Here is a 20,834-nt window from a genome sequence, read left to right as displayed (position 1 = left end):
GGATGTTCAGCTGCCATTTTAAAATCCAAAAACCCTTCCAGCAGCTCACTCACTCACCTTATTACTCCACCTCGGCTGTTTCTACAAGTCTGGTGTGACAACTGGTTTCCCACGGCAGGTGTCTGACAGGGTGATTAGTCAAAGGGCCAATCCCTGGCTTCCCAGGGTGAGAGGTGACCTGTGCTGGGAAGCGGGTGTGTCTGTGTAAATCACTGGGTACAGTAGTCACCTAAGGGCTGCCACTCAGTCACTCATCATAGTGGGGATGGAGCTCTGGGCAGTTAAACAGCTACGGGTCAATGCCAATGACCATGCAAGGGTAATTAAGAGTAATATGAGCCTGCGCTCCTCGTCCGTTTGCGGTTTCCTCTCCTCCGGACCTGGACAGCGTTAGCTGCTTGCGGTAACAAGGCTCACAGGGCCAGGCAGGGGCCACAAACCACCGCAGCGCATATGTAGGTCATCGGGATGCGTGTGGCTTTGGCTGGGACCCGGCCTAATCTACGTGCTTGCTTCAGTCAAGCACTTTTAGCTGTGGTGGAGATGGAGCGTGTGTGTTTTTCCCCTGCACTCTGCAGCTGGTGGTTTAGGTTTAGAAAGGCTGGCTGCAGAGAGGCTGGCTATAGTCCTGTGATATTTCAACCTAGTGGAATGAATGATATTCTAACTCCGGGGGCCAGAGATTCCTTTCTTTAATCACCATTCCTGCTGTTCGTTTAGATCTCGCTCTGTACTTTGAGGTGCATATTAAAAAGCTATATCTAAGACCATATGGACCTGTAGTAGTAGTGTTGCATGGTGAAATATGTAGCCTTTCCTCTCCTTCAATGCCTGTACTGTACAATTCTCCTACCCTCTTTCCTCCTTGTTAAACTATTCAGCAGCTTCAGCGCGAGCAGGCCAGTCGTTGAAACAATGAAAAACCATCTTACGACTTCTGTTTGGCTTCCCTCCCCTGGCCTAGAATGGGATGCAGGATTCTCTGGATAGTTTGATTATTGGGTTTAAAAACCTCTACATGGCTAAAGCGCCAGTCACCCATCAGACATCTGCGGACCCCCTCTGGCCCAGCTTTCTGCTAGCTTCCTGTTTCTGTCCAAGATGCACTGGAGTGGAGCATCATGGGATGGCATTATGTTCAGCTGTATCTGAACTCCAGAATGTTCTGTGGAATCACTTAGAGTTTTTAGCTGTCTGCTGCAAATTCCGTCTGGTTGTCAGTCAGACTGGGTTGGATGCGTCAATGTGACCTGCTGGGTCTTCAAAAGTAATGATATGGGAAACGGTTTCAAATGGCTGAAGTGTGTGATTATTATCAATGAAAAAGTATATGTTTATTGATATTGCAATAGTAAATCAAAGACGATATTTGATGACATAACAGATCAAGGAGCATAGAATATGGTCATCATGTGGAACTACAGTAGTTTGAGGTGTGCTTATTTTATTGACAAAGCACTGTAATCATTTGACATTCCGTGACCCCTAGCATGGGTATCCACTCCACTGTGTTGCTGGCTCCTCATTTGAACGGATTGTTAGCAGAGAAAATGGGACTCAAGAATTTCTCACTGTGGCACAGAAGACTCACATGAATGGCGCAAACATGACATTTCTGTTTATCTTCCCAAAATAAACCTTGTGCCCATGCAGACTGGTAAACTCCTGGTCAGTCTGCTCCTTTTGAAAGCAGGGATGGTGTTTGTTTGTGTTGGAGTCAGATGTGCCTTTGGAATGTCTCACTTTTTCTCCACACTCTCATTATGCGCATAATGGATCTCTGGCCATTGCACGTGTTTGTGTTCAGTTGTGCATGACTGAATGTGCATGTTGGGTTTGAGTGTCTAAGCACATACAGTACGACAGAGTGTGCGCTTTTCTTTGACAACAGCCTATTAAAGTGCAAATATGGACCTCTAAAAATATGGGTATTTTGTATCACAATGTTACACTGGAGATCCTTAAAGCATTCAAATGAGTGTGTAGTTCTGTGCATGTGCATACACAAGAACAGTGGCTTGGCTCTGGATACGAAACCAACTTATGTCTCAGAATGCATGGTTTCTGTACCCTTGAGTAAGATCCTTAACCAGCACTAATAGAGCAGACCTCAGGTGTGGGAATGAATATTTGTAATTAAAACAAAAATCTGGGTTGTGCTGCAAAACTGCATGCTATTGATTGGAGAAAATCATGGCAATTTAGGGATATGAGGCAATTTAAGCTATGGGGGAATTTCAGATGTGTTAAAATTGTCATGTAGAGTGAAAAGCGCATAATTTATGAAAAACCATTTATTTTCAACTGAAACATTGTTACATAGCTGTTAATTGGTCACTCCTCTATTCTATAGGAGTAAAGACACATACAGTAAAATTACAAAGTAAGTCAATACAAAAAAGTGACTGCTGTTACTACTGTGTAAGTACAGTTAGGATATCAGAGCAACTTAATGTTAAATTCTCCTATAACGACCGTAGTCAAATGAATTCAAAGGAATGAACTATACTCTTTCTTTAGGCTAAGGCCACACTATATTTTTGTCTTGTATCCATATCATCTTTACTAGGTGAAGCCACAAATGGTTTCCTGACGTGTCCAAGACAACCTTCTGTGTTGTTGGTAATTAAATACCTATCCAGATGTCGGAGTACATCAGTTGACTATGGGAACCCCAGGCTATGAATGAGGAATCACATCGTTTCACCTAGATTATGTTGCTATGTCTGAACCGTGACTGACTCACACCATATTAGGACGATTTCGCTACTATAGGCTTTTTTTGTGTTTCAGGGGTAGATTCTCTAAAACAACGTTGGAGGCGGCTTATGGTAGATAAATGAACATTCAATTTTCTGGTAACAGCTCTGGTGGACATTCCTGCAGTCAGCATGCCAATTGCGCGCTCCCTCAAAACTTGTGACATCTGTGGCATTGCACATTTTAGAATGGCCTTTTATTGTCCCCAGCACAAACTGCACCTGTGTAAAAATGTAATGATCATGTTGTTTAATCAGCTTCTTGATATGCCACACCGGCCAGGTGGATGAATTATCTTGGCAAAGGAGAAATGCTCACTAACAGGGATGTAAACAAATGTTTAATGCGTATGGAACACTTCTGGGATCTTTTATTTCAGCTCATGAAACATGGGACCAACACTTTACATGTTGCATTTATATTTTTGTGTATCTGTGACCAACATATGCATATCTGTATTCCCAGTCATGTGAAATCTATAGATTAGGGCCTAATTAATTTATTTCAATTGACTGATTTCCTCATATGAACTGTAACTCAGTAAAATCTTTGAAATTGTTACATGTTGCGTTTATATTTTTATTCAGTGTATAATGTGTATATATACAGTTTATTTACAGTCGGGGTCTCATCTTACTATTGAGAGTAAAAATAGTACAATAGACCATGTGCAATTTCAAAATGTGGTTGTGCATCAGCAGTTTTTCTCTTGTCAGTTGCTAACAGTCACTCAATGAGCAATTTTTTTGATTGGTAGTTAGTCTAGCCAGCCTAAACAACAGTACTTTCCCTCTTTCAACGCTTTTATGTCAAAAAAATGTATTAAACCGAATCAGAAGTGTTGGTGCAAATGCAAGCTTGCCACACGTTTGCCGGCGGCCCTGCTGTGCTGATCTCTACATCGTGGATAGATAGAAATCGCCAGTGTTGGGGAGTAGTGAACGACATGTAGTTCAACTACATTTACATTTACGTCATTTAGCAGACGCTCTTATCCAGAGCGACTTAGTTAGTGAGTGCATACATTATTTTTTTTTTATATATATTTTTTTATACTGTCCCCCCGTGGGAATCGAACCCACAACCCTGGCGTTGCAAACGCCATGCTCTACCAACTGAGCTACATCCCTGCCGGCCATTCCCTCCCCTACCCTGGATGACGCTGGGCCAATTGTGCGCCGCCCCATGGGTCTCCCGGTCACGGCCGGCTACGACAGAGCCTGGATTCGAACCAGGATCTCTAGTGGTACAGCTAGCACTGCAATGCAGTGCCTTAGACCACTGCGCCACTCTGGAGGTTACTAGTACTAGTAACTAGTAATTCAACAACATTTTGCAGTACCTTGGTGGTAGTTGAACTCAATTCAAATCTTGGTAGTGTTTTCAGTAGTTAATTACTTTTTTTTGTCATGTATTAGTGGTAATAAACTACTGGAACTTATGGAAGCCCATTCTCGCCACCCCAATAATTTTTTTATGTCAATTCTATCTCAACATTTCGGACACCATCTCTGAATTTGCTAAGTCAAAATGTTGAGATACTAACTTGACATTTTGAGATACTAACTTGACATTTCGAGACAGTAGAACATACATATATGTTTCTTCATTTGTAGCATTATGTGTTGATTTCCATCTATCCACGTTGCAGAGATCAGCACAGCAGGCAAACGTGTGCCGAGCTGGCATTTTCCCCAACAGTTGATCAGACTGAAGCACAGATTAATTGTGCACGAGTTGACAAATCATGAGGCAAATCAGTCTAAACAACAGTACTTTGACCCTATTTTCAACGCTTTTGCATCAATATTTTATATTAAACCTAATCAAATGTGTTGGGGCAAATGCCATCTCGCCACACGTTTGCTGGTGGCCCTGCTGTGCTGATCTCTGCAACATGGATAGCTGGAAATCACCACATAATGCTACAAATGAAGAAACATATCCTATATGTATGTTCTATTATCTCAACATTTCGAGTTAGTATCTTGAAATGTTGAGTTAGTATTTCAATTTCAAGTTAGTATCTTCACATTTTGAGTTAGTATCAAAAAAGTAAAATTAGTATCGCAAAATGTTTAGATCGTATCTCGAAATTTTGAGAGAGCATCTATCTGATTTTTTTGGGGTGGGCGGAATGGGCTTCCATAGCCAGGAGTTTTTCCAGGACCTGATTCGAAAAATGACCTGATTTAGAAAACCACTGTCTATCGGTGTTTTATTACTTTTTATGTGTTTTTTTTTTGTGGACCCCAGGAAGAGTAGCTGCTGCAAAAGCTAATGGGGATCCAATTAAACAAAACAAATATTATATTATAAGTAGCCTATTATGTATAAAACCGTTTTACAGCTGATGTATTACTATCTCATACCCTTCAACTAGGGCCCAGAGTTTTACCGGGTTAGGTTAGCCTACCGGATCAGTAAAATGTCTTGGCCCCAGAAAAACAATACCCCCCCCCCCCCCCCCACCACCACTCTGGGATGCCACCTCTGAAATCCCCACACAATGTTACAAATTATGAAACATATCTTATATAAATTATCTACTGTCGAAATGTGTACATACTATCTCAAAATGTTGACGTAGTAGCTACAAATGTAGACTTATGTATCTCCAAATTTCGACTTAGTATCTAAAAATGTTGACTTGCATATCTCAAAATTCGGACTTTGTTTATGTATTTTTTTGGCGCCAATTTATTTTTCTCCACTCATACAGGAGTAATAAAGGCATAGTGAACTAATTTAGTGGGGGAATTTTTTAAATATATTTATTTTTATAGTAATTACTTTGTATTGTGATGTATAAGGTGTGCTGCAGCACCCTCAGCACCTCTAATTCCCGCGGCTATGCACACAGGCCTACTATTAGACACTTACTATAATACTATTAATGTATGTGTAATGTTGTAGTGGCAATCAGAGACGTTCACGGCGCCTTTTCAAGGAGGAAAGAAAGGAAACCCATATATAGTTTTCAGAGGCGGTGGGAAATATTTTCCTCGGGCCACTTTTATCATACCCCTTCACTTTCACACTTGTGCTGCGTGATATGTTGAGGAGACCTAGAGCTGCATTGATGTGTCACATTTTCCCGGGATTGTCATACGATTGCGAACGCTCGCGTGATGTGAAACTGTTACTTTGTGAGGATGATCAATCAGGTGAAGCAGTGATTCAAGCCAAAGGGGATGGTTCCTGGCGTCAAACAGCAAGCGAGGCTTGTGCCAAGATAGGGTAAGACCAATAATTGAAAGCAGAGTTTAATTTCTCGTTTTTTGGAGCTCTTGTGTGCCGAAGACACCGAAATAAAAAATAAATCCTGTTAGGGAAACGCGTTATCCACCCCAAAGGCTCCGGACTGTGTGATAAATCAACAACATAAGAGTGACAAAGTACAGGTTGAGTCAAGGGAGTTTATCGGAATGCGGTGGGAAGAGGAACACTGATCAAGACAGCAGCATAGGTTTTCATGTCTCGTCTCCACACACCTGTAAAGGTAAGTTTATGCCCCCTATAATAATGTATTATTAGATGATAATGGCAAGTGATTTATTTAGTTTCACCTCACAGAATGACAACGTCGCATGTTTAACACTCCTGGACAAACCTATGATAAAAATATGTTTATGTTTTTTGTTTCTCTGTTTTATATACGTGTTATTAATAGCTATGTGCATACTCTATCCCCTCAATCTACATACATTAGGCTATGCAGGCTTATTGTTTCATATTGATAATGACACCTGTTTGTCTGCCACAAAGTGAATGAGAATAATCTTTGTATAGCAAATAAGACACAGACAATACAGTATAGGGTGCTACTGATCATATAAATGATTTACTGGTGTAATAATAACAAACTTTCTGAGAATGTCAAACAAAACGAATTAATGTCACTGAACACTGGGCAGCCTCATTAAGTCATTGGTAGCATATTCTAATGAGTGCGCAGAGACGTAATGAAAAACCCACAGTTGAATAAAAAATTATTTTTGGGGGCACAGTAACATTTCTATTCACCATAATCTTCACCACAATTTCAAGTGTTTAATGGAGTCTTTCTTTGCCGGTTTTGATTGCCTGTCCCCGCCCTCTTGCCAAAACCGCACTGTAGCCCACAGTACTGCAGGCAGGAGAATGTCCAAGATCTCACTCAGAGATGCTGAAACGATGTTTTCATTGCGGACTTTTTGGTCTGGTTTCCTTGACATAAATTAAGCCTACAGTCCTGGACTAAAAAGCACTTTCAATAGAAATTCTCCTTAAAGTCGCTCAGGAGGGCCCTTCTTGTTCAACTAACATTAAATTATCCAGCAAATCAACTGGAATGTCATCTATCCAGAGTGGACAAATAAAACATCTCAGTATCCCTTATGATCTTAATTAAAGCCATAAAGATCCTATTAAATTACTAGAGGGGCTGTGTCATAATCCCTCAAAGTTCCATAATGGGGCAAAAATGGCAGCAATCGAAAACCAGTCTAATTGCAAATGAATGGTAGTAGAGGCGTAGGTGATGCATTTTCTGCATCACCTACTTATACAGGAAAATAAAAGTAAGGCCTGTGATGTGTCAGAAATGGTGTAATAGAATTATAGGCAACCTAAAATATTGTCATATAATAATACAGTTTATACAGGTTTTATACCAATTTTCTGTATAAATAGCCTCTAAAATATATTTATACCATGGCATTGTTGGATACTTGTTTGTGATTGTCTTGAAGGGCATTATAGAGCGTGCATTATTTCCCTATAATGCACAGTATATTAGCACGGTGGAATTCAATGGCTACAGTTCATTTCTACTGTACGTGTTCTATGTTTGAGCTGCTTTTGAAAGCAAAAGTTGAATATAAAACATTATTGGCATTGTTGAATTCGATTTTCATAATAGTGAGCTAGAACTGATGGTTTGGTTAGCTAAACAAGCAAGTCTGTTTGTTTTGTTACCAAGGCAACTACTGTAGCTACAGTATCTAGTAAACCTGCCATTTACTTCAGTGGATGTTGAACACATTTCTAGCGGCAAATGTGTTAAATTAGCTATAGCCATGGTATGAAAGGGATAATCAACGTGGCGCTCTATGCGTTCTTTGGAAAATAATGCAACTCTTTGGAAGGTTAGTTCCACTCCGCTAGCAAGTCGTTGAACACACCTTCCACGTCGTTCATCATTTTCCATAGAGCACATAGCCCCTCGTTGATTATCCCTTACGTAAACAGACCATAAATGTCTCAGATTTTGTTTTCTTGGAAAGCTGTGAGTGCTATTATACGATACAATATCACTACTTGTTACATTTACAATTTGTCTAACTCCTATCATCAACTGAACTGAGCCAGTGTATGGCTGTGGAGATTGACTGCATTGTTTGAATAGAATGTTGGCATATTGGCAGTTAATTTGAACAATTTATGGAATCATTCCTCTAAAACTGGCAGGCTAGCTAGCTAACACACATACAGTGCAGACATTTTTTTCACATTCATTGTTTTACACAATATCTTATCGCAGCACTGGCAAATCATGGTTGACCAACTCCCTGACCAACATGGCTGAACTTTGGACCATTTTAAGAAGGTTCATGTCCATTCTATTATTGTAATTCCTAATTCTATGATTGAGCACCCCTCCCCATTCCCTCTCTTGGCCCTTGACAGCATATTAGTGATGGGAGAGATCCCTATCATGGCAGAAAAAGAGAGTGAGGATTGTATAAATGTAGTAATAGTTTAATCTGAAACAACCACAGTCACCCCTGGGTGTACTTATAGTCAAGGTGGATGAATTAATCTCAGCCAGGTTTTAGCAGGGATCAACTGGTTGGCGCTATTGTCAAAGAACATCCCTCCTTCAATGTCACTCACTGCCAATATAAACGGGCAAGATTTCCCCAGGAAACATGTTGTGAGCACCTATTCAATAGCAAACACAGATTATTCACTGGCAATGGACTGAACTGGATTAGAATTCCTTGTATTCTTTGATAAGCCTTCTGAAGATCTTTATTGGAGGATTTCCAAACGCTTAATTCATAATTATTTTCTCTTCAAACACGAACCTGACTTACTGGACAAGTATTAGAGTCTTGGCAAGCACTTGACAGGCAAGGCCTTTGGTGTGGCAATCTTACTAATACATCTCTCATAGCAAAACATCTAGGAAAACAAGCAGGGAATCCCTCCAACACAAACGTTTTTCACAACTGTGTTTTTCCTGTATCTGACTTATTTTGAACATGGCCGTGTAGCGTGATCTTATACATAACCTTGGGACCTGGGCAGAAGCCGGAGTCTTGGGGGTGAAAGGGTATTGTTTGGCTATTTGGACCATATCAAAGGGAAGAATGGGAATAGGAATTGGTCATGGAATCTGAACGGAGCAACAGGAAGAGTCCTAAACCCTCCCTCTCTGCCCTGAGTTTTCAGGCCCCTGCAGTCTGGAGCTTACAAGTCCTGTTTGCTCTTAAAAAAAATAAATTAACTTTGAAAGCTGGCATTTCGTTCCTTCCTCAGCCCAGTTCCATCCTTTTTGTAATAGAAAACAGCCCCCTCTCTTTCAGCAACTTGTCCTCTCTTCATTCCCACTAACTCCCTAACTTCAGGAGTGTGAGCCCCCTTCCCCCAAATGCTCAGAGGGAATAGGCTTAATCCCCATATCCTCCTGGAGCACGGCTCTCCAGCTCCAGGAATTTGGAGGAGTTTGGACTGATGAGCTTCCCAGCTCTGTGCAACTGGGTCCCCCAGCAGAAGCAAAAAGACAGCCAGCCAATACCAGCAGTGCACATCTGATTATACAGCACAATCAGAAACCTGCACACAACTATGTACTCTTGGCTTTGGCCTCTAGATTTTTATAAGCTCAGTGATGTATGGAGACAGAAGTATGTGTATGTCTCATTGGTGTATGTTGGTTTTCCTGCATATGATGAAAGTATATGTCTTTGAATGGCAAGATATGGTGATGTGTATTTTGTGACTGTCTGACACTCATTTGTTTTTTTGTCCATTGGAGCAGACACACATGGCTCTGATTTGACGATCACTTTTTAGGACTCTCTACATCCTAAATTACAATAATAGTAGAGTATTTGGTTGGGACAGAGAAATAACTACCATATTCCTCTGAGCAGAGCAGCCTCTACGCTGCTCAGAATGTAGCGGCGACAGTGAGAGAACGGGATACCACAATATTACAGACCTCACAGCTCACTGAGTGGCCTGTGGAGGAGCAACACCCTGGACGCTTTTCAAAGGGCTGTCAGGTTTGAAGATGTCACGAGAAAAAGAGACCGAGGGGGAAAGAGAGAGGGAATGATGTGTTTACTGTGATTTGATGTTGGGGAGCCCTTTTGTTTTATTTGAGGCAGCTGAAGGTGTGTGTGGTTATGGGATTGTATTCCCATGTGCAGGCGTGTATATTGTGGGTGTGTGTGGCTGTGAATGTGTTCCTCTGTCTGTCAGGTGAATCAGGACCACACTGTCTCTTGGTAGTGTTTTCCATGAGTCATCAATGCAACCTCTCCCTCTCACACACAAACACATAAATGTGTTTCCTCACACAGGTCCATGGCCCCCACTCTTTCCTTGCAACCCCTTCATTGTAAATACCCTGTCTCCCCATCCTCAGTTCTCCAACTTTCAACCCCATCTCCCTCCCAATACCGTACCTCCCTCCCTGACTCCATGCACTGTGTATGAAACCTCTCCGCCTTTCCTGGCAACTCTGTGCCAATTAACTCCCCACCCTTCTGTCTATGGTAAAGTGCTAAAACAGCACACTGTGTTGTCACCTCCTACAGTACAGTACACCACACAGACAGACAGACAGACACGTATTCTCGTCTACAGTACATCTCAGCATCTATAATTAGTCACGCGCATGCATGAAGAGAAATTGAATTTCCCTCCTGGCACGTTGTTTGACTGCCTCTTGGATCCCAACGCCTCCCCAATTGCCTTTCTTTATGGCCCCATTCTTTACTACAGCCGATGACGCTTTTATAGAGCTCCAGGAACTTTGGATGTTACAGCTTTCCCGGGCCAATTTTCTGGATTTTCTTCCCCACTTATAGAAGCTCTCTAAGGGATTGATGGCCTTTGTGTGCAATCATGACACATCCCAGAAAGGAACAGAACACGGGATAATTTTAGTCTCTGATTGCTGACATCACAATGTCGATGTCAACTACCCCATGCATGCTGGGTAGTGTCCCTGTTACACCAACTTTTCCCTGGTGACATCGCCACATTGTTTTACTTGGTAATTGCTCACATGTAGCATATTATTGAAGAACACAGCTGTTATTTTGATGGAGCGGCTGCTTGACGTAGTTCATTAGAAGTGCAACCTCTCCGTTTTGGACAGAGGAGCCTCTGAGAGTTGTGGTTGGGCGTGAAATAAATAAACAGCATCATTTCATAAAGTGGGCCTACATAGGCCAACAGACGTTGACCCTAATTCAACCCGGCTCAAAACAGAAAGCCTGTCCATCACACCCAATTAAAAATCTTCTCAAATCACATTTAGTGTTCGTCGTTGACCACAGCAGCACGACACAGCGTGCGTGTCCGTCTGCTTCAAATAACTTCAGATGACCAGTCCAGATCATAAATAAAGTGTCTGCTATGAAATGGCACATATGACGTGTGTATATATATATATATATATATATATATATATATTTAGATAACCTTTAAACCAATGAGCTTTTAACCCTTAATCCTCAGATCACTGGGTCTACTGTAATTCACCATGACTCAACCAAACTCAATTTATTATCCACTCCGGAACAGCTGTTAGACAGAGAATATTGTCTCTGACTAGAATTCTGAGGGTCACATTAATTTAGCGATTGAGACAACTGAGTGTTCAGCTCATTAATTGAGCGCCAAGATAACAAAAGAACAACTGTTGCACGGCAGGACCCTGTACAACAGAGATCACATACCGTGTTCCCTACATACAGTAGCCTACACACCACCACTGGACAGGACTACTACTCTTACCTCTCTTGACCAAACACTTTCTGTTTATTGTACGTGCCTGTGTGTGTATTTCTGGGTGACTGTATGAGTTTGTGTATGCGTGTGCCGCCCCCCTACCCAGCGTTTTCCATTATTATCTTCTCCAACCCACCCTCCCCACTCCCTCCCTGACACAAAAGAAGCCCTTTGTTGTCTGAGCGAATAAGGAGGTGGCAGGAGAGAAGAGTGGGCTGTGGCCTACTGTATGGGCTGCTGGGCCTCTCTGACCCAGGGGAAACATGAAGGTCAGCTGGTCCTCTAACAATGACCACTGCCCGCTCTGCCTCTGGATGGACAATGGAGCAGCCTCCCTGTCGCTGACGCACGTCCCCGTTGTTGTGGTCCCCAGCAGTCATCGTCCCTCTCTCTCTGTATTTATTTGTGTTTTTGTAGCCCCCCCCATCCACCCTTCCTCCAAAACAGACCCCCTCTGTGACGTGTCAACTGTTGAACATCCCAAGGTTGCCCCCCTCTCCCTCCCTCTGTATGTTCAAGAGTACAGTGTGTGTGTGCGTGTCTGTCTGTGTGTGTGCGTGTCTGTCTGTGTGTGGGTGTCTGTGTGTGGGTGTCTGTGTGTGTGTGTGTGTGTGTGTGTGTGTGTGTGTGTGTGTGTGTGTGTGTGCGTTTAATTGTTCAGTAGGTTGACTGTTTCTCTCGTCACATCCTTGACACAGATTCCAGGGAAGTTTGATGAGGTCATAACACTAATCCAAAGATGCACACGGAATGTGGAAGCGCTGTGAATTTGCATATCTAAAACAACAATCTCAGAAAAGTGATTTTCCCATGATCACTCTGTTTGTTTTTGGGTGATTTTTGGATTGCGACATAATTTATCTCACGTTAGTAGAGCTATAAGCTGTCAGCTCAGATCGTGGCGCTGGGGAACCTATGGCAGTGGATGACCCGCAGACTGTTAAGTGTTCAAATATTTTTATAGTAAAACCAGCTTATCAGTTTTAGAGATTTACAAAAGTTAAATTGTTGTATTATTGTTTCTCCTCACTGTTAGCTAGTAAAATTAGCTAGCTAGCTTGCTGGATAGCCAATAATTGTTATTTACATCTGTTTGGAATCCTATCTTGTGTCATGCCTATAATTTTGAGATAGGACCAGTCGGCCGGCCAGATGGGGCTGGTCGGCCGGTCAGACGGGACTGGCCAGATGGAATTGTTAATAGGAATCATGCAAATGTTAATAATCATGCAATTGTTAATAGAAAGCATGCAATTGTTAATAATCATGCAATTGCTAATAGGAATCAACAATGTAAAGTAATGGCTCGACTGGCGTCTGCATGGTTCTGTGGATTGGATCAATGAGTTCCACAGCATAAAAGACACTTGATCAATGAGTTCAACAGCGTAACAGACACTTGATCAATGAGTTCAACAGCATAACAGACACTTGATCAATGAGTTCAACAGCATAACATTCACTTGATCAATGAGTTCAACAGCATAACAGACACTTGATCAAGGAGTTCAACAGCATAACAGACACTTGATCAATGAGTTCAACAGCATAACAGACACTTGATCAATGAGTTCAACAGCATAACAGACACTTGATCAATGAGTTCAACAGCATAACAGACACTTGATCAATGAGTTCAACAGCATAACAGACACTTGATCAATGAGTTCAACAGCATAACAGACACTTGATCAATGAGTTCAACAGCATAACAGACACTTGATCAATGAGTTCAACAGCATAACAGACACTTGATCAATGAGTTCAACAGCATAACAGACACTTGATCAAGGAGTTCAACAGCATAACAGACACTTGATCAATGAGTTCAACAGCATAACAGACACTTGATCAATGAGTTCAACAGCATAACAGACACTTGATCAATGAGTTCAACAGCATAACAGACACTTGATCAATGAGTTCAACAGCATAACAGACACTTGATCAATGAGTTCAACAGCATAACAGACACTTGATCAATGAGTTCAACAGCATAACAGACACTTGATCAAGGAGTTCAACAGCATAACAGACACTTGATCAATGAGTTCAACAGCATAACAGACACTTGATCAATGAGTTCAACAGCATAACAGACACTTGATCAATGAGTTCAACAGCATAACAGACACTTGATCAATGAGTTCAACAGCATAACAGACACTTGATCAAGGAGTTCAACAGCATAACAGACACTTGCATTAGAATAACAAAGTGCAGAGCATGATAGTTAAGCTGACTGCAGAAAATTCACTTTAGAGTGGATGTCTGGAATTAGAACACAACATAATTTTTATTGGATTTTACGTATATGATTAGACTCATGGTGGTTTTGATTAGACATATAACCTTTTGTTTTAACTAGGGATAGAGCTTTATCTATACTTATCCCTTAATCCATTTTATTATGGTGTTAATGAGCCACATTATGGTTTGTTTTTTAGTAACTGTTTTATGGAAAAGGAACACATCCGTTGCTAAAACTGTACATCCCTATAGAAAAGTACGGCCTGAGCCTGAACTAAGTTAAGAATATACAACTCAAGCCTATAGCCCGTGAACATTTTCATTTCACTAACACAAACAGGCATACACTGACACAATCACACACAGACACACAGAACAGACACACAGAGAACACACAGATGCATGCACATACACACACACTCTGAAGCAGCTGTCCAGCTGTTCTCTCTCGTAGTTGGGTTGGTTTCTATCCGTCGGCCATGTCAGATAGCATAGCTGAGCTGAAAGAGCTCTCGGATGCACCTGGAGCATGAGAGATGCAACCGAAATGTGCCAAATTACAGGGTCTGAAGAGGCCTCTCACAGCCTATCCTTCATAATGATAAAGTTACATGTACCATGTACCAGGAACATGGTGGAGTGCTCAGAGAACAGTACAGGACAGACACACTGTTGTACAAGGGGGCTTGGGGGTGGCTGCTACCCTTCACGGTTCAGCAGAGTCTCTCTAACCTCACTGTAACCTCAGAGTTAACCAGACATTGGCACATTACCCCCCCCCAAAAAAACAAACAACTTCTGAAGTCTTCATTGTAGTGCTTAAGGAAGAGACATGGCTTTTAATGAGGTAATACAGTACTGGAAACATGCCCTGGAAATTAAATGGGGGAGTTGGGGTGAGATATGTTTTTGAGGACATGGCTTGGAATGGCTTCAGGGCAATTTCTTAATTTCTTATGGTTGCAAAAAGTCCAGAACAGATAATTAAACTTGGCTAACGAAGTAACATTTGACTTCCATCGCAGACATGAAGCATTATGATAGATGGAGAGAGGCCTCTATGTCCTGCGTCATGCCAACACAAACACAAAGACACGGTTCTTTGTTCCCAATATTGAGGCTTTCCATTTGAAATCCTACACAACCCACAGACATGTCTTCAGTTGAAGGACAATGACAGATTAGAGGGATTGCTTCATTCCCAGTAGATGAAGCAATTTCCTTGCTCTGTCATGCTGTGGAATTCTTGGCAAAACAAGCAAGTTAGAAGATTTCAAACAGAAATGTCCAATTTCGGTGTCGAGAACATTTCCCTCCGATACTGGACTTGGAGTACCCTAATCGCTGCCACTCACCGTTGTCGTGACGTGACTTCAACATTAATCTGAAGACTGTTATCTCTAATTAACTAACTATGTTTAATTGTTACCCAATTAAATTAATAATGTAACAATGAACTCATTACATAAAGATCCAGTCCATTTAAAAGAATTGGAGGTCCCTTACACTTCAGTGATGTGATGCAAAAATTCTAGGAAAATGTATAGCGCATAGAATAAAAAATGTATTGTCGGACATTATTCATTCTAATCAATTTTTTTTACATGGATCATACATTGGAGGTAATATAAGGCAAGTACTGGAAACAATAGAACATTATGAAAAATCTGGGAAACCAGACCTGCTATTCATAGCAGACTTTGAAAAGGCATTTGATAAAGTACGACTGGAGTTTATATATAAATGCCTGGAGCGTTTCAATTTTGGAGAATCGCTTATAAAATGGGTTAAAATCATGTATAGTAACCCTAGGTGTAAAATAGTAAATAATGGCTATTTCTCCAAAAGTTTAAAACTGTCAAGAGGAGTGAAACAAGTTTGTCCACTATCGGCATATCTATTTATTATGGCCATCGAGATGTTAGCTATTAAAATCAGACCCAACAATAAATCAAGGGATTAGAAATCCAGGGCTTAAAAACAAAGGTGTCATTGTACGCTGATGAGTCATGTTTTCTTTTAAATCCACAACTTGAATCCCTCCACAGCCTCATAGAGGATCTACAGTGAGGGAAAAAGGTATTTGATCCCCTGCTGATTTTGTACGTTTGCCCACTGACAAAGACATGATCAGTCTATAATTTTAATGGTATGTTTATTTGAACAGTGAGAGACAGAATAACAACAACAAAAATCCAGAAAAACGCATGTCAGAAAAGTTATAAATTGATTTGCATTTTAATGAGGGAAATAAGTATTTGACCCCTCTGCAAAACATGACTTAGTACTTGGTGGCAAAACCCTTGTTGGCAATCACAGAGGTCAGACGTTTCTTGTAGTTGGCCACCAGGTTTGCACACATCTCAGGAGGGATTTTGTTCCACTCCTCTTTGGAGATCTTCTCCAAGTCATTAAGGTTTCGAGGCTGACGTTTGGCAACTCGAACCTCCACAGATTTTCTATGGGATTAAGGTCTGGAGACTGGCTAGGCCACTCCAGGACCTTAATGTGCTTCTTCTTGAGCCACTCCTTTGTTGCCTTGGCCGTGTGTTTTGGGTGATTGTCATGCTGGAATACCCATCCACGACCCATTTTCAATGCCCTGGCTGAGGGAAGGAGGTTCTCACCCAAGATTTGACGGTACATGGCCCCGTCCATCGTCCCTTTGATGCGGTGAAGTTGTCCTGTTCCCTTAGCAGAAAAACACCCCCAAAGCATAATGTTTCCACCTCCATGTTTGACTGTGAGGATGGTGTTCTTGGGGTCATAGGCAGCATTCCTCCTCCTCCAAACACGGCGAGTTGAGTTGATGCCAAAGAGCTCAATTTTGGTCTCATCTGACCACAACACTTTCACCCAGTTCTCCTATGAATCATTCAGATGTTCATTGGCAAACTTCAGATGGCCCTGTATATGTGCTTTCTTGAGCAGGTGGACCTTGCGGGAGCTGCAGTATTTCAGTCCTTCACGGCGTAGTGTGTTGCCAATTGTTTTCTTGGTGACTATGGTCGCAGCTGCCTTGAGATCATTGACAAGATCCTCCTGTGTAGTTCTGGGCTGATTCCTCACTGTTCTCATGATCATTGCAACTCCACGAGGTGAGATCTTGCATAGAGCCCCAGGCCGAGGGAGATTGACAGTTATTTTGTGTTTCTTCCATTTGCGAATAATTGCACCAACTGTTGTCACCTTCTCACCAAGCTGCTTGGCGATGGTCTTGTAGCCCATTCCAGCCTTGTGTAGGTCTACAATCTTGTCCCTGACATCCTTGGAGAGCTCTTTGATCTTGGCCATGGTGGAGAGTTTGGAATCTGATTGATTGATTGCTTCTGTGGACAGATGTCTTTTATACAGGTAACAAACTGAGATTAGGAGCACTCCCTTTAAGAGTGTGCTCCTAGTCTCAGCTCGTTACCTGTATAAAAGACACCTGGGAGCCAGAAATCTTTCTGATTGAGAGGGGGTCAAATACTTATTTCCCTCATTACAATGCAAATCAATTTATAACATTTTTGACATGCGTTTTTCTGGATTTTGTTGTTATAAATCTGTCACCCACTGTTCAAATAAACCTAACATTAAAATTATAGACTGATCATTTCTTTGTCAGTGGGCAAACGTACAAAATCAGCAGGGGATCAAATACTTTTTCCCCTCACTGTAGATTGCAAAATAGTTGGGAAGAGAATTTTGACGTACCGATTCCATGGCATAGTGTTTATGAACTGATACGCAAAATGACGCAGGATTCAAAACTTAGAATTTTTCAATTTAAATTATTATACAAAATTATTGCAACCAATAGAATGTTACTTATGGGGGATACAATCTTCCCAGCTCTGCAGATTTTGCTGTGAAGAGACAGAATTATTAGATAATTTGTTTTGGTACTGTCCATTTGTGGCTTGTTTTTGGTCACAGGTTCAGGAATGGCTGAAGGCTTGCAATATTTACCTGGAGCTAACCCTGCAGATAGCACTACTGGGTGATCTGAAAAGTCATAGTCAATCGATCAATAATATAATAATACTTTTAGCAAAAATGTTTATTTTCAATTTACAATCTGTAGAAACAATGAGAATATAATGGTTAAGAACTTTTGTGAAACATCACAGTACAGTTGAAAAATATATGGCAAATAGAAATCCAATATGGATGGTGTTAAGAGATATATGGGAGGTGTTGAATGGAGCTGAAGGATGGGACTAATAACAACTAACAACAACTAATAACAACAAGATAACTAATGTAAAGCATACTGTGTCCATAATAAGTATATAGGTTATAGGTTGAGAGCTTTTGTGAAAGAGCACAGTTAGAAAGATATGGCATATAGAAGCAAACCGGATGGACATCATGAAAATGATCGGAGAGGTTGAGGGTAGAGGAAGTTCAGGAGTAAAAACAAACAAAATAGAATTATTGTAAAATTGACTGTGTCCATAAAATGTACAGTATATATTATGTACAGTTGAAGTCGGAAGTTTACATACACCTTAGCCAAATACATTTAAACTCAGTTTTTCACAATTCCTGACATTTAATCCTAGTAAAAATTCCCTGTCTAAGGTCAGTTAGGATCCCCACTTTATTTTAAGAATGTGAAATGTCAGAATAATAGTAGAGAATTATTTACTTCAGCTTTTATTTATTTCATCACATTCCCAGTGGGTCAGAAGTTTACATACACTCAATTAGTATTTCGTAGCATTGCCTTTAAATTGTTTAACTTGGGTCAAACATTTTGGGTAGTCTTCCACAAGCTTTCCACAATAAGTTGGGTGAATTTTGGCCCATTCCTCCTGACAAAGCTGGTGTAACTGAGTCAGGTTTGTAGGCCTCCTTGCTCGCACACATTTTTTCAGTTCTGCCCACACATTTTCTATAGGATTGAGGTCAGGGCTTTGTGATGGCCACTCCAATACCTTGACTTTGTTGTCCTTAAGCCATTTTGCCACAACTTTGGAAGTATGCTTGGGGTTATTGTCCATTTGGAAGACCCATTTGCGACCAAGCTTTAACTTCCTGACTGATGTCTTGAGATGTTGCTTCAATATATCCACATAATTTTCCTTCCTCATGATGCCATCTATTTTGTGAAGTGCACCAGTCCCTCCTGCAGCAAAGCACCCCCACAGCATGATGCTGCCACCCCTGTGCTTCACGGTTGGGATGGTGTTCGTCGGCTTGCAAGCAACCCCTTTTTCCTCCAAACATAACAATGGTCATTACGGCCAAACAGTTCTATTTATTTTTCATCAGACCAGAGGACATTTCTCCAAAAAGTACGATCTTTGTCCCCATGTGCAGTTCCAAACCGTAGTCTGGTTTTCTTATGGCGGTTTTGGAGCAGTGGCTTCTTCCTTGCTGAGCAGCCTTTCAGGTTATGTCGATATAGAACTTGTTTTACTGTGGATATACTGTGGATACTTTTGTACCTGTTTCCTCCAGCATCTTCACAAGGTCCTTTGCTGTTGTTCTGGGATTGATTTGCACTTTTCGCACAAAAGTACATTCATCTCTAGGAGACAGAACACGTCTCCTTCCTGAGCATTATGACAATTGTGTAGTCCCATGGTGTTTATACTTTTGCGTACTATTGTTTGTACAGATGAAAGTGGTACCTTCAGGCATTTGGAAATTGCTCCCAAGGATGAACCAGACTTGTGGAGGTCTACCATTTATTTTCTGAGGTCTTGGCTGATTTCTTTTGATTTTCCCATGATGTCAAGCAAAGAGGCACTGAGTTTGAAGGTAGGCCTTTAAATACATCCACCTGTACACCTCCAATTGACTCAAATGATGTCGATTATTATATCAGAAGCTTCTAAAGCCATGACATCATTTTCTGGAATTTTCCAAGCTGTTTAAAGGCACAGTCAACTTAGTGCCAACCGACATGCCAAAACTATAGTTTGTTAACAAGAAATTTGTGGAGTGGTTGAAAAACAAGTTTTAATGACTCCAACCTAAGTGTACTTCCGACTTCAACTGTATAAGAGTGAAGTAGAGGCCTAAGCGTTGTTGTTCACTAGTTTGCTCCAATTAGGGAAGGGGTGGTGGGGTTGGAAATTAATAAAGGGAAATATATTTTAAAAAATTAATAAGTTTACTGTTTATAGATGTGATAGGTAAAGACCTTTTAGAGTTTAATTCGGGAGATGGTAACTCTTTAAAGAACCGCTCTCGTGGTGCCCCAGATACTAATGAGTTAATTGTTTATTTTAATTTATTTTTTATTTTTTAGGGGGTAGATCAGCTTTAATATTGCCGATAGATTGAAACTTCCATCAATGTAATTTTCTACATCACTTCCAATCCCCCATATGTTTTTTTGTCTTGCAAATACAGTGCCTTGCAAAAGTATTCATCCCTCTTGGCATTTTTCCTATTTTGTTGCATTACAACCTGTAATTTAAATGGATTTTTAAGCTCCACAGCGGAGATTGGAGTATCTGTCCATAGGACCACTTTAAGCCATACACTCCACAGAGCGAGTGGGCAGAAAAAAGCCATTGCTTAAAGAAAAAAATTAACAAACACGTTTGGTGTTCGCCAAAAGTCATGTGGGAGACTCCCCAAACATATGGAAGAAGGTAGTCTGGTCAGATGAGACTAAAATTTAGCTTTTTGGCCATCAAGGAAAACTCTATGTCTAGCGCAAACCCAACACCTCTCATCATGTTGTGTAAATCAAATGATACAACCCCCCCAAAAATCCATTTAAATTCCAGGTTGTAAGGCAACAAAATAGGAAAGATGCCAAGGGGGGTGAATACTTTCGCAAGCCACTGTACAGTAAGAGGAATACC

At 41.1% G+C, this 20,834-nt stretch overlaps 1 protein-coding gene across 2 annotated transcripts in view; it reads left to right on the top strand.

The window, feature by feature from the left end:
* The first annotated feature begins 5,774 nt into the window (after positions 1-5,774).
* Positions 5,775-20,834, top strand: part of LOC121562872 — a 74,458-nt gene continuing 59,398 nt past the window's right edge. For both annotated transcript variants that reach the window (XM_041875036.2, XM_041875032.2), the window contains exon 1: positions 5,775-6,262. The gene's annotated coding sequence lies outside the window, so the exon portion shown is untranslated. The remainder of the gene's footprint in view (positions 6,263-20,834) is intronic.

The sequence above is a fragment of the Coregonus clupeaformis genome, chromosome 5 (assembly GCF_020615455.1).
Source record: "Coregonus clupeaformis isolate EN_2021a chromosome 5, ASM2061545v1, whole genome shotgun sequence".
Taxonomy (NCBI): domain Eukaryota; kingdom Metazoa; phylum Chordata; class Actinopteri; order Salmoniformes; family Salmonidae; genus Coregonus; species Coregonus clupeaformis.
Note: the sequence above shows the minus strand (reverse complement) of the source record. Positions and strands in the feature narration are given on the sequence as shown.